Source organism: Chrysochloris asiatica, unplaced genomic scaffold, assembly GCF_000296735.1.
Source record: "Chrysochloris asiatica unplaced genomic scaffold, ChrAsi1.0 scaffold00038, whole genome shotgun sequence".
Lineage (NCBI taxonomy): Eukaryota > Metazoa > Chordata > Mammalia > Afrosoricida > Chrysochloridae > Chrysochloris > Chrysochloris asiatica.
This window is the reverse complement of record NW_006408556.1, coordinates 17240466-17256139: the sequence shown is the minus strand read 5'-3', so window position 1 is coordinate 17256139 and position 15674 is coordinate 17240466. Positions and strand designations below refer to the sequence as shown.

Genomic DNA, 15674 nt, shown 5'->3' with positions numbered 1-15674 from the left:
TTAGGTAAATGTTGCTCTTTGGTTTTGAATGATTGACGTGTTCCATGGTGAGCATACCTTATTAGTGTTGTGCCTCCATCTTAACTGAAAATTGGGCCAGAAAGTGAGTTCCTTTCCAAATTTGAAGGGTGATCAAGGGCCATAATCTCAGGCTCCTCTAGTCTGACCAGTAAGCATGCTAATTTTTTCTCTCTCCATAAAATACCTATTTAAACTGTTCACGTGCAAAGAGGTCACTTTGAGGACTAAGGTGGCGATTTTCATTCATCTCACATTCTTGTGACAGTGAGGCAATGTTGTGAAGAATATTGAAAGTCCCACGGGCTGCCAGAAGAACAAACAAATCTGTCTTGGGAGAAGTACAGCCAGAATGCTCCTTAGAAGCAAGAATGGTGAGACTGTCTCTTATATTTGGGCTTACTGTCAGAAGGAACTAGTCCCTGGAGAAGCACATCATGTGTGGAAAAGTGGAGGGTCATCATAAAAGAGAAACATACCCAGAGGGATGAATTGACACAGTGGCAGCAACAGTGGGCTTAAGCATAATGATGGTAAAGATGGCACAGCACTGGGCAGTGTGTCGTTCTGTTGCACATAGGGTGCTGTGAGATGGAACCCACTCAGGGGCACCTAATAGCAGCAACTACAATGTTTGGGAAACTTTTTAAAAATAAGGTCACATCATTTCTCTCAATCTTTTGGCTAAGATCAAGTATGAAAATGTCACCTGGGTTCAGGTGGCATTATGTAGTTTTCATAATCATCGGAAAGCACTCTCAAATGGAACAATGAAGGTGGTAAAGATCATGCTAAAAAATATAAACGTTATTGTTGTTAAGTGCTGTCGAGCCAGTTCTGACTCATAGCGACCCTTGCAGTTCAACCTGACTTTGCAGTCCAGCGCATTAGCCCACAGTGCTACACCCAAACTCTTAGAAATGTTGTTGTTGTTAAGTACCGAGGAGTCGGTTCTGACTCATAGTGACCCTGCACAGGGTTTCCGAGGCTGTAAATCTTTATGGGAGCAGAACACCTCTTCTGCGGAACCGCTAGTAGTTTCAAACGGCTGACCTTGAGGTTGGCAGCCCAACTCGTGGTACTAAAATATCAATAATATAAAGATCAGTAAGCCCAGTTGATCTTTATTTTCCCATACACGACAATTTAAAGAGAAAACGGAATTATAAACAAAAAATTTCAATTTAACAGTTTTGAGCAAAGCTCTGAGAGAGACAAATGAGATAGAGCAACCAGTTCTCCTCAGTGATGTGACACAAACTAGGCCTTAACTAGAGAGTAATTGATGGCAAAGGTTATTTCAAGACTAGCTGAAAGAAGGTCCTGGACTTAACCTCTGCCCCATAACAAAAACAAAAGCCTTCAAGCAAACAACCAGATAGATACTCAAAACCAAAAGAGAAGGAGAAACCAAGCCTAATAAAGGGATAACAACAGGGAAAGAAAAAGCCGCCATTATGGTTTAATAGGTTGAAATCTATGCAAAGTTAGGATGGCAAAGAACATGAGCTATAAGGTCACAAGAAAGAGTTTCATATTCCATTTGCACTTGCTCTATGAGATCCTAGAGAAGTCACTCAATGTTCATAAGCCTTAGTTTCCTCTTTACACTAAATGCTGTTGGTGCCCCACATTTTTACACTTTTCCCTCACCTGTAGATTTGATTAACAGCTGTTGGTTGTAAACTCCTCCACCTGGCCGTCTTGCCCAGAGCTGCCCAGTGTGCTTCCAGTTTCCTTTGGTAGTAGTCGGCTGGCTTGCAGCCGGTAAGTGAATGATGTGGAGAGAAGTGCCTGACCATATTTCGAGGTAGCTTGCTGGTGCCGTTTGAATCCTTGAGCTCACTGGATTAGACTGAGACTAGAAAGTCATCAGCAGAAGCCACAGTTTTGTAGGTGTATCCTCTTGAACTTTTTGTTTCAGAGCACCTCCTCAGTCAAATAAGGAGCTCTAGTAGTATAGTGGGTGACAAGTGGGATGCTAACTACAAGGTCAGCAGTTTGAATCTACCAGCTGCTCCTCAAGAGAAAGATGAGGCTTTCTGCTCCCATAAAGATTTATAGCCTTGTAAACTTCATACATAAGGAGCTTTGGTAGCGTGGTGGTTACGAGTTGGGTTGCTAACCTCGAGGTCACCAGTTCAAAACTACTAACTGTTCTGCGACCATAAAGACTTCAAGGCTCAGAAACCCTATACAGAGTCACTATGAGTTGGAACTTACTTCACAGCATGTTACCATTACTACCACCAAACCCCATACATACATGGTCATTATGAGTTAGAATGGACTTCACAGCATACAACCAACATCACTTTAGTCAACTGCAAAGGAATTCTCATCTCAGGCTTTGCTTCTCAAAAACCTGACCTAAGACACTTCTGTTTTTAAAAACATTGTGTTGAAATGTAGTGTACAATAGGACTTCTGGTGTGGGCCCTGTGTGGACTGCAAGATTGGCAGTTCTAGCCCACCAGCTGCTCCTCAGAAACTATACAGGGTCGCTATGAGTCAGAACTGACTTGATGGCACTTAACAGTAACACTATAGCATAAGCTGAAGAGTCATGGTGTGGCACTGTAGGATAAGCACTGGACTGCTAACATCAAGGTTGGTGATTCAAACTTACCAGCTGCTTCTTGGAAGCCCTAGACAGGCTTGCTCTGAGTTGGAACTTACTAGATGGCACTTAATAAGAAAATCATTTAAAAGTGTACAATTCAGTGTACACTTGAAATATATTAATTATAATAAATAATAAATATCCTAATATGTACCATTATTACCACTGTGTAGTTCCAGAACGTTTGAATCACCCCAAAAGGAAACCTTATATCCATTAAGCCATCATTCCCTTCTTCTTCCTTCCAGCTCCTGGCACCACGAGTATTTCTGTGGCTATTTCACATGAATGGATTTGTCTAGTTTCCTTTTAAACTAAGAGTAAAGTTTTCAAGGTTCATCTAGGAATAACACATATCAGAACTTCATTCTTTTTTATGACTGAACACTTACATTATGTCATTATGTGGTGGTGGTGGTTATGTGCCGTGAAGTCGGGTCCGACTCCTAGCGACCCACCCTATACAGGGTTTCCGAGGCTATAAATCTATATGGGAGCAGAAAGCTTCATCTTTTTCCCGTGGAACCAGCTGGTAGTTTCGAACTTTTGAACTTGCAGTTCGCAGCCTGATTCGTAACCACTACGCTACCAGAGCGCCTTATGTATTCATTGTATGTATCACAGTTTAATTATCCATTCATGTGCTGATGGGCACTTGATTGTTTCCAACTTTCTTAGTTATCTAGTGCTGCTATAACTGAAATATTGCAAGTGGATGGCTGTAAAACTAGAAATTTATTCTCTCACGGTTTAGGAGGCTAGACGGCCAAATTTAAGGGGCTGTTGCTAGGGAAAAGCTAACTTAATTTTTATTTTCTAATATGTTAAAAAATAACAAAATCATATATAAGAGGGCTTTCAAAAAGTTTTTGGAAATATTCCATTATCTTTTAATTCCATTTTCCCACAAACTTTTTGATGCTTTCTCACATATATATACAAATATGTTGTTGTTGTTAAGTGCCGTGGAGTCGACTCCACGGCACTTAACAACAACAATATGTTAAAACATTTCTGTAGTATCATTTTTAGTAACTGTATTTTATTCCTTGTGCATACAATAATTTTTTCATATTGACTTTTTGTATTTTTATTACATATTTTTTCTATCTGAGTTTATATCCTTTCTTTATATTTTGTATTTTCAAATATTTTAAGATGTGTTTTGTTTCCTGAACCACATTTTCCATAGCATATTATTGATTTCTGATTTAAAATAGTCATTATCCTTGCTTCATATAATTATCTAAAGTATTTTTGTTTATTTTAATGCTTTTAAAAATGTGCACTTCTGTGATTTTTATTACTTGTTGCCAGGAGTAGTCAAAGTCACAGAATACATCTCATCATTTTGATGAGAAGCATTAATTGTAGCATCAGTTTTACTTTATTAAAAATTTAAGTATCTTTTAATATAAACGCAAACAGATACATTGTGAAATGAAGATACAGTTAACAGGAAACCTAAAAGGAATACTGGAACATGCACATTAATTTGGTACATGCTAGGAGATACTTTGGTACAGAAGTTTCTTTAGTACTGGTTTAGTTTGCTATGTGTAATAATATAGGCAAATTTTACCATTCATTTTATAGAGTAATGATTACTCTGGTAATCTTCAATTTATGGGGTTTTTTTGAGCACGCCCAGTAGCTATTATGTTACCCACTGTATTTCCAACTTTCAAGTCGTTTGTCATTAACAATTAGATGACATTTTAATAAGCAATCGTTGCATCTGTTTGGCACTTTGACACCAATCAAGGCACAGGTTTCTGGGAATTTTAACTGAAACATCTTAAGTTCTTCTTTTGATTATCTACTACAATTCCCCCCCCCCCTCCAGTAATTATGTTAAATTAAATCTAAACTATTTTTTTTTAATAACAAAACTAATACACATAAAGATTGAAATGTGTAAAACCAAATCTCTTAATGACACCATCATTCTCCCAGTCTTCAGAGCTGCAGTGTTGTCCTCTGACTTATCTATTTAAAGCATTTCCTGTTATTTTTGTTTCCTTTTTATGTCTTTTCTTTCCCTTTTATTTTTCCATCCTAGTTTATACCTAACCTCATTGCTCTTTGACTTATGAATTATGATCTGACTTCTTTACTGCTTTCACATTTATTCACTCTGGGACTTTTTTCTAATACATGAATCTTTCTGAATCTCTTACATACCTTCTCTTGTTAAATGATTGCTTTATGTATACATATGTAACATCATTTCTCAAGCTTGTTCCTTGCTGCCTTTCCTCTATCTCTGTGCTCCTGTTATTCCTCTGTCTGCAAGAGACTCCTTATCTCCAATTACTGAAGCCCTGGTCACCTGCCAAGTTGTCACACGTCCTCTTCATAGAACTATCTAGGATAGTCTTATGGAAAAGAAATGAACTTCAGGGTGAGAACAGCAAGAGCTGGTAGAAAGGGACCACCTTTGGAGCTTGACACAACTGCATCCAGCCTTGGCTTTATAGAATCTCAACCCTGTAACCTGAAGCAAGTGATTCTTTGATGGCTGTGCCTTTCTCTTTAAAGTGGAGATAATAATTTTCCTATGGCTATTGTGACCATTGAATGAAATGAGTTTTGGAAAGTATTTACTACAGGGTACCTGGTAAGCCATTATGTTGAATAGTTCATTCAGTAAATATATATTGGATGTCAACTTTGTGCTGGGTTTTCTCCACACTATGGACTACATAGGGAAATGTTTAAGTTTTCAAATTTTACTTAAACGCTTAGTAATTTGGGGGGGAAGAGGTAATATCAAAGTGAGAGAAAGCGAGACTTTTATATTTATCCTAACAAGTAAAAGACCTTATACTTGATTGTCACGAAGGCCCATTATTTCTAGGTATAATACTTCAACATAAAAGGCTAGATGCAAAATGTTTAAGTATACATCTTTAGGTTCTGTTGAATCTGGAGCAGCTTTGGAATGGTGATATCTCCGTGAATTCCAGTATCTTCATCCATACATAATGGGGTTAAGAGTGTATGTTTCTTGTATGACTTTTGTAAGGATTAGATCACATAATGCATGTAACAAAAGTAGCACAGTGCTACCTACTGTTGTTGCAGTACTTAGTAATAATACTGCTGAGCAATACATTCATATAATACTGATACTATATTAATATGATATGCCCTGTACAGGGTTTGTGAGAAGTCTGAACCACCAGCCCTGCAGAACAAACCATCCTTTTACTTTTAGTCCAGTACTTATGCTCCAGCACCACACCAGGACTCTCTGTTATGTAACAATTGTATGATTTTGAGTTAAGACACATAACATCTGAGAAGCCATCCTAAATTGTCAAAAGGGATGATTGTGAGGCTACAATGAGATAAAGGGTAGCTCCTTATAGCATACTGCTTGGGTTATTGCACATGTGACATTCAGGCTTTATCTCACTTAATCATCACCTAGAGGGAAGTTCTGTTTTCATCTTTAGTTAGCAAATGAGGAAGAAGCAGCTCAGAGAAGGTTATCTGAATTGGCCACTTATTAAAGTAGACCAGAGATTTGAACTCACATCTACCTAGTTCTCACTATTAACTAGAATTCTGATCATGTTGTTTATAGTAATGTACAGATTTTGAAAATGGCAACTTGAAAAGTTTCATCAGGCTATACAGCAATATATTGATAGAAATTGATAGCATTGCATTTTCATTCTTATTTTACAGTTCCTTTTTTCCTTATAATAAATGATTCTGGATTTTCTTTTAGGATGGTTGCAAAAATTGCAGTAACCACCTCTCCCGCCACACTCTCTACTTCACAGCTAGGTTCAATCATTTGTTGCAAGAACCACATAGAACTGAAGACACCATACTCAACAGTTAGGGAAGTTACCAGGTTACAATTTAGGGTTAGAAATGGACAGGGCACAGTTGTTCTAGCCAGGACAGCCTCTCCTGCTGTGTCTACAGGCAGGCTTGGCCTCTGCTCTGTTCTGGCAGTGTTACAAAGTTCTTTTAAGACTGTTGATAAATGTCTAGAGGGTACTACATTCTTCAATAAGTCTCAGCCCAAATGCACTCAACCCTAGCTCTGTGGGCCAGCAAACTTAGCTCCCCAACTAAGTGGCTGGTGGCACCCACCCCACGAAAGAACCTCCTGGCAAAAGGCACTTAGTTTTGCTTGCTCCATGGTCTGGAAAACCCACCTCTGTCTGGTGCTCTGCCTCTTGATTCTGTTGCTTGTGCTCCTCTGCCACTCCTGTATGGTGTGGGTCAGCAAACCTTCTGGGTCAAGGAGGTTCAATGTGTGGGGAATCTTAGAATCCAAAGTACAAAGTTCCCTCCTGGCTCTTCTTGATGGTAGTGAGAGCCCCGATCTTCTTTTGAGATGGCTTATTTTATACCAAGCATGATGGCAAAAATTGACCAATCTCAACGATCCCTGTCATCAATAACAACTGAATCATATAATCCATCAAAACATCTTCCACATTCTCTTGCCCAGACCCATTAGGAAGAAGTCATTTAATGGGAGTTTACAAAGACTATGGTTAGAGAGTAAATAACGTATGGTGTCACAATAGTATTTAAAAGATCCCCTGTGTGAGAAGAGCGGAGAGCGGGACCCTACCCAGAAGAAGCAGTGATTCCTGAGATGGAGCAGCTGGGGACTTTAGACACAGAGAGGGAGAGGGGCTATGTGCTGACGACCTGGGAGCAGGCTTGTACTGTATACCCTTTGGTTGGTTGATGATGCATGGAGGGGATTGTAACCATGGCAATGAAAGGATACACGATAGAATGAATGTAATACTAATGGTCTCCCTGTAAACTATCACATAATTCACAATAAAACATTAAAAAAAAAAAAGACCCTGTGCAGTGTATGTAAGATTAAAAGAGAATAATTTAAAGAATGTATTAAGCTAATAGGAATGCAGTGGTATGCCAATATAGAAAATTGTTGAAGATGGAATATTAAGATTTTTATGGAAAACCAAGTTTTTGAATTTTAGTTGCATATAAGGTTAAAAGAAGTATTACTCGCTCTTTCCTGAGAGTAAAGAGAAATTGCTTTGTGGACCCTAAAAGGAGGACACTGCAATTTAGTATGTATGAGAATAAGTCAAAAAATATTGCTGCAAAATCATAGAAACCTTTTATTCAACCAAAATACCAGAATGTGAAGCTACTGTGTCTCAGCATCTCCTCTACCTAGCAACATACACATCTGAAGGCAGTGTTTTCATCTCTAGCCCATCTCCAAAGTTACTGTGCACGCTTTGATTTAGGCTGTATCCAAATAGCAGTTTTGGCATTTTTGAGGGACTCAAATCATGTTCCCTTTTAAAGTAATTTGAGTGTTGGGACAAAAAGAAGTCTGAAGCAATATGAGAGATGTAGGGTGGATGGGTAAGGTTCCCCAACGAAATTCTTGTTGAACAGAACTTCCTGCCTGAGCAAGTGCTTTGTCGTGATGGGGAAAAAAAAATCTCATTACAGCTTTTCTGGCCTTTTCCGGAACAATGCAATTTTCAATTTTCTTAAAGTTTCTTCCTAGTAAGTTCTATGCTTGGCCTGTGTCCTTTGATAAAATCTTATCAAGCTTAACTCTTTGGAATCCCCCAAAAATGTCACCATAACCTTCTGAGCTGACCTCTCTTCCTTGAATTTAACTGGCCCAGCAGATCCTTTCAAAAGTCACTGTTTTGATTTTTCTTTTATTGAAGGCACCCTAATGAGACTAAGATAAGTGCATTATTGAGAGAACTTGTCTGTAGCTATTCACCGATCTTAGAGACATGTTTAAACACATTTTGTTTGGTATAGACTCACGCATGTAAGAACTGGAACCCTAGTAACTATACTTTGCTATCCTAAATATAGCATGTATTTAAAGGACTGTATCTCATACTATTCTTTAGTAATGGTTAATGGTGTCATACTAAAGTATAGAGTTCACTTGAGGAAAGGAAAGGTGAGTTGATGGACAGAGGATAAACATAACAAAGTTTGCTCTTTCTGATCGTTTAGCAATGGTTGGATTTGGAGGGTTTCTGTTTTTTTACATGAATGTTTATTTTAAAATATCATCTGCCAACTTAGTGTTTGCCACCAACTCAGGAAGCAGGAACTTTCACAGGCTTCATAATCTTTTGTTTATGTGCTGCCTTTGTGGGAGCCTTACCCGTAGACATTGCTGTCTTTTTAGATGCTCGCTTAGCCATTTTTGCTTCCTTGGGTGACCTCATGGATTGTTCTTGTTGAACCTTTCTAACTTCAGGCTTCTGATTTCTCTTGGCCATTCTATCAACAAGAGATGCACCGGTGATGGCCCTTGGGAATCTGACTACATGGCAGGTTATTTTCTTTTGTATCTCTTCATATAGCCCCCTTTTTGTGCTTTCTTCTGTAGAGGACAGTCTGGTTTATCTGCTGGGGGTTCCTCTTGGAAAGGAATGCAGACGCGCATTTTGCAGTAAGAAACTGGGAAGCCTTCCCATTGGCCCTGGCGTAGCGTCGCCCATGTTGGAGTAGATTTTGTACCTCCAGAAACTGCCCAGTTCAACCTTCATGGCTGCAGCTGTAGGGGAACAGGGAAGATGGCGAAGAGCTGCAGAATTTCTTCAAGTTTTCTCTAGCTTGATTGCTATAAGGCTTCTGTGAATCCGTAAGCACTACTCAGAGAATGTTGAATGGAGACTCAAAATGTCTTTTTAGATGCATTTTATTGTGTCTGTAACAAGGTTGGTACTTCAAGCTCACCAGTTGCTCCTTGTAAATCCTCTACAGGGTCGCTATGGGTTGGAACTGACTCGACGGCACTTAACGACAACCACAATGTATAAATATTTTTCATTAATAAAATCCAAGTACATTCTTCAGCATTTCTGGATTCATAGTAGGTTTTGTTCATGTTCTTCATCAATATAGCATACCTATTATGTTTGCACATGTGATTTGCTTTATGCTAAGAGTTCTGGTGTGGCTCTGTATGATAAGCACTAGAATGCTAACCACAAGATCGACAGTTGAAACTCTTTAGCCATTTCTTCAAAACCCACTACAAGGGTTACTGTGAGTCGGAACTGACTCGATGACACTTAACAAGAATAATCACACAAAAACGATTGATTAATTAATTATTAATTAATGATAATTTCATATCATTTAGTATCTTTTTTTTTTTTTTTTCCAAATTAGACTTAAATTTTTAGAGTACTTTTAGGTTTACCGACAAACTTCAGAACTTACAGCACTCCCCCACCTTCCTGCACTTCATGTCTCCTATGAACATCTTACATTCCTCTTGTGCACTTGTTACAATCAATAAACCAATATTGGTATATTAACTAAAGTCCCTAGTTTACATAGTTGTTGTGTGGTTAAATGCTGTCAAGTCACTTCTGACTCATAATGGCCCTGCATAGGGTTCCAAAGAGCAGCTGGTGGATTTGACCTATGAACCTTGTGGTTCGCATTCCAGTTCTGATCCTACAGCGCCACACCAGGAGTTCATTAGGGTTCACATTTTATATGGCTTAGTGGGTTTTGATAAATGCTTAATGCTATTTGTCCACCAGAATCATACAAGATATTTTCATTACCCTACAGGATCACTGGGAGTTGTAGCCTAGTCAATGGCACTTAACGATGACAACAAACTTGCCCTGGGAGTACTGGACCGCAAGGTCGGTTTGAACCTCAAGGTTGGTGGTTTGAACTCACCTGCTGCTCCTCAGAAACCCTATACTGGGTTGCTGTTAGTTGGAACCGACTGGATGACGCTTAACAACAACAAACATGCCCTATGCTCTACCTATCTTCCTGGCAACCAACTCCAACCTCCTGGCAACCACTGATCTTTTCACTGTCTCTAGTTACTCTTTTTCCAGAATGTCAAATAGTTGGACTCATGCATACATACCTCTTTTTGGACTGGCTTCTTTCACTTGGCAATATGCATTTAAGGATCCCTCATGACTTTTCATGGATTTTAACTCATTTCTTTTTAATCCTGAGTTATACTCCATCGTATTGATGTGTTATACTCCATCGTATTGATGTGCCACAGTTTGTCTACTTACCTAATAAAGAACATCGTGGTTGCTTCCAATTTTTGGCAACTATGAATATTTGTTGTTAAGTGCCTTTGAGTCTGTTCCAACTCATAGCTACTCTGTATAGGGTTTCTCAGGAGTTACTGGTAAAATCGAGCTGCTGACCTTGTGGTTAGCAGTTTAGTACTATCCTCTGGCACCATACTAGGACTCCTGAGTATGAATATAGTTGCTATAAATAGTCATTTGGAGGTTTTTTTTATGTGAATATATGTTTCATCTCATTTGTGAAAATCCCTAAGAACATGGATGCTAGATTACATAGCAAATCTGTATTTGGTGTTGTAGGAAATTGCCAGACTGTCTTCCAAGGTGGCTGGCTGTACCTTTATGCATTTCCACCAGGAATGAATAAGAGTTTCTGCTTCACATCATTTCTATCAGTGCAGTATGCCTATTGATTTCTTGACTGCTACTTCCATGGCATTGATTGTGGATCCAAGTAATATGTAATCTTTTTACAGTCTTTTTTCCATTTATCATAATGTTGCTTTTTGGTCCAGCTATGAGGATTGAAGGCTGTCATCTTTGATTTCTTCTTCAGTAAATGTTTCAAGTCCTCTTTGTTTTTAGCAAGCAAGGTTGTGTCATCTGCATGTCAGTTTATTAATGACTCAGTTCTGATGTGGTGTTGAGATACTATAGTGTCTCAGATTATTTGCTTAGTATTACCGACTGAATACATAGGGCAAAGGTACACAACACTGTCACACATCTTTGTTGATTTTAAATCAGACAGTATCCTCTTGTTTGAACGACTGCTTCTTTATACAGATTGTGCACAGCACAACTAAGTATTCTGGAATTCTCATTCTTCGCAGTATGATGTTTTGGTCCACATACTTGGATGTTTTTGCATAGTCAGTAAAGCACAGACAGACATTCTGGTGTTCTCTGTTCAGCCATGCTTCACCTGAAATCAGCACTGATAGTCTTTGCTCCAGTTTCTCTTGAATCTGGCTTGAATTTCTGGCAGTCTCTGTTGATAGGTATACTACTGCTACCATTCTTAAGTTATCTTCAGCAAAGTTTTGCTTGCATGCAATGTTAATGGTATTGTTGGATAATTTCTGCACTCAGTTGGATCACTTTGTTTTGTAATGGGCACAAATATGGATCTCTTACACTTGATTGTGCAAGTAGCTGTCTTTCAAATTTCTTGGTATAGACCACTGAATGCTTTCAGTTTTGCATCCATTTGTTGAATTATTTCAGTTGGTATTCTGTCAATTCCTGGGGTATTGATTCTCACCAGTGCCGTCAGTGCAGCTTTGACATCTTCCTTCGATACCATCAGCTCCCAATCATATGCTGTCTCTTGACATGGGTGAACATCAACCATTTCTTGTTGGTACTCTGACTGTATTCCTCCCATTTTCTTTTGCTGCTTCCTGCATTTTACATGCCTTTGCAAATCCTTCAGTATTACAAGTTAAGGTTGGGGTGTTTTTTTTATTTTTATTATTCAGTTCTTTTAGCTTGAGAAATTCTGAGCATGTTCTTCCCATCTTCCCATTTGGCTTCCTAGATCTTTTGCACATTTCATTATAGTACTTGACTTGCCTTCTTTGAAATTTTCTGTTCAAGTTTTTTACTTCATCATTTCTTCTATTTGCTTTAGCTACTTTGTAGTCAAGAGGACATTTCAGAGTCTTTTGAAATACATGTTGGTTTTTCTTTCTCTTTTGTCTTTTAAATAGCCATTTGCTTTCTTCATGTATGATAAACTTAACCTTACAACTCATTCGGTCTTCAATCATTAGTGTTCAATGCATCATATCTATTCTTTACATGGTCTCTAAATTCTGATGGGATACACTCCAGTTGGTATTTTTGCCCTTGTTAACTTGTTTTAATTTTCTTCACCTTCAACTTGAAGTCGCATATGAGCAGTTGATGGTTTGTTGTGCAGTCAGCCTTCTGCCCTTTTCTCATGATACTGAATTTCTTTACTGTTGTTTCTCACAGATTTAGTAGATTGATTCCTATGCATTCCATCTGGAGAGGTTCATTTGAATAATTTCCATTTATGTTGTTAAAAAACGTATTTGCAATTAATGCATTGTTTGCTTTGCAAATTCTCTTTATGTGAAATCGGTGTCATTTCTTTGACCAAGGCTATATTTCTGACCTTTGTTTTCAGCTTTCACATTAGAATCACTAGTAATTATTAATGCATCTTGACTGCATGTTCAATCAATTTCTGACTCAGAACTTGTTAAAAATCTTCAGTTTCTTCATCTTTGACTTTAATGATTGGTGCATCAGTTTGAATAGTCATACTAACTTATCTTTTTGTAAGTGTATGGATATTCTGTTACTGACAACTTTAGGGTAGACCTTGAAATGCTCTTTCTGACAATGAGTATGATGCCATTCTTTCAATTTGTGATTTTGGGCTAATAGACCATATTGTTCTATTCAAAATTTTGAATTGCCTAATTCAGAATTCCCAATACCAGTCAACCTCAGCTTGCTAATGCTTAGGATATCCATCTTTATGCATTCTATATGTTACTTATGGTGACTTCCAACTTTCCTTGATCCGTACGTACCAGCTGCTCCTCGAAACCCTATACAGGGTTGCTATGAGTTGGAATTGACAACACTAACAACAACATACTTCATCTATTCCACTTTTTGAATGGTAATGGGGGTGCGCGTTGTGTCTTCTAATGTTGAAGGAACAATTGAAGGTCTTGAAAGCGTTACTCCACTGACATCAGTTTTAGTCTACTTTGAACTTGTATTTTCAGTGCTTTGAGTATTCCAACCTGTCGGATCAGTTTTCCTTTGCTTTTAGTAAGATTTTTAGAAGTAGCTTGCCAGGCCTTCCGTCCTAATCTGTGGTATTTTAGGAACTGCACTGAATCCCGTCCATCATGAATGACCCTACTGGTGTTTGAAAGACTGATGGTATAGCTTCCAGTATCACAGCAGCACACCAATCACCACAGTACTGAAACTTCCCAGAAGAGTTTGCTTCTCTGTTCTTTTTAGTTCTTGAGATACATTTTAGTGTTTGGGATCATCTGGCTGTCTGTCATAGACAAATTTGTTTGTTTGTTGTCTCATGGAAATACAAATGGAAGAAAAGAATTTCTGTTGAGTGTAGCCTCTTGATGGGTTAGTTTCAATGAATCCCAGAAATATGGGCCAACTGATATCATCTAGAAAAATGAATGGACAAGTTGCATATTTTATTATTTATGCTGTCTTTTTCAGGTGTGTCCCCAGTGTTTAGACCTCTTCCACTCCTTTACCAACTTTACTTCTCATCCTGCAGGTTTCTTCTCACTGTCACTTTCTCTAGGGATGGTGGTGATGGTTGTGTGCCAACAAGTTGTTTCTACCTCATAGCGACCCTGTAGAGGGGTTCCAATGCTATAAATATTAATGGAAGCAGAAAGCCTCACATTTCTCCTGTGGAGCAGCTGGTAGATTTGCACTAGCCCAGCTTGTTATCCACTACGGTACTCTAGGGATAGTGGTGTGCGTTTTTGCTTTGTAGCGATTGCTTTTAAATAGTTATGTATCTATTTGTTTCACTATAAAGGTAACATAAACCAAAAGTTCTTTTTTTTAAAAAAAGGAAATGGAGGTAAATACTGTTAACCGAAGGAACTCTGATAGCATAGTGGTTACGAATCAGGCTGTGAACCTTAAGGTCAGCAGTTTGAAACTACCAGCCACTCCAAGGGAGAAAGATGAGGCTTTCTGCTCCCATAAAGATTTACAGCCTCAGAAACCCTGTACAGGGTCGCTATGGTTCGGAACTGACTCGACGGCACTTAAGAACAACAATGGTGCATGGAGTGGATTGTAGTCATTGCATTGAAGCAATATATGATTGGTTGAGTGTAAAACAGATATTCTACCATGTATACTATCACTCAATTCACAATAAAAGCTTTAACAAAACAGGGAGGAAGTGGAATAAGTGTTATTACATTGAGAGATTGCAATCATTGAGATGAAATTATGTGTGTGATTTGTTAAAGGTAATAGTGATCTACTCTGTAAACCTTTCAATTCATAATGGTAAAAAAAAAAAAAGAAACTATAAATTGAATGCAATTGTAGAATATTTTTTATCATTTTTTTCTTAATAAAATGTTGATTGATTTAATAACATTGGTGAAGTATTCTTTGAGCCATATTCTAGAAGAGTCCTAAACTACTCTGTTCAAAGGATGACATTAGTGTGTGACGATATCTTTTGGTTTGGGCTGTTTTTGTGAAACGTGTTTAAATTTTTGATATATTTGCAAAGTAAAGTTAAGAGGATTTGCTGAGTTCATGGATGTAGGCTTTGAGAGGGCAAAAGGAGTCCAAGATGATTCAGAAATTCTTGACCTTAATAATGGAAAGGATAGCAATTTAGATCAGCTGTAATGGAGTACCAGTGTAGCAGGCTTGGGTGATTGGTTGTTGTTGTTGTTGTGTGTTTCCGAGGCTGTAAATCTTTATGGAAACAGAAAGCCTCATCTTTCTCCCGCGGAACAGCTGGTGATTTTGAACTGCTGACCTTGCGGTTCACAGCCCGATTCGTAACCACTACGCTACCAGAGTTCCTTTGGGTGATTGATTAGAAGTTGAATTTTGATTATGTAATGTTTGCCATACTTACTAGAAATCCAAGTTGAAATATCAGGTAGTTAGTTGGGTATGAGTTTGTAGAGAGCTCTGTACTGGAGATAATAGCTGTGTCACCATAGAAGCTTTCCTAGGTATCTATAAACAGTTATGTATTCCATCTGGTGAGGTCCATGTGTATAGTCATCTCTTATGCTGTCTAAAGAAGGTATTTGAAATGAACAAATCATTTATTTTGCAGAATTCTATCATGCGATCTCCAGCATCATTTCTATCACCAAGGCCATATTTTCCAACTACTGTTCCTTCCTCTTTGCTCCCAACCTTTGCAAGAGACGATGGAA

General features: G+C 38.3%; 1 protein-coding gene and 1 pseudogene across 1 annotated transcript in view; one reads left to right on the top strand and one right to left on the bottom strand.

Moving 5' to 3' along the window:
- The window catches only part of SUPT3H (suppressor of Ty 3 homolog (S. cerevisiae)), a 597109-nt gene that overhangs the window by 75838 nt on the left and 505597 nt on the right, over positions 1 to 15674 (top strand). The window lies entirely within an intron of this gene.
- On the bottom strand, positions 8716 to 9198 carry LOC102816453 (annotated as a pseudogene).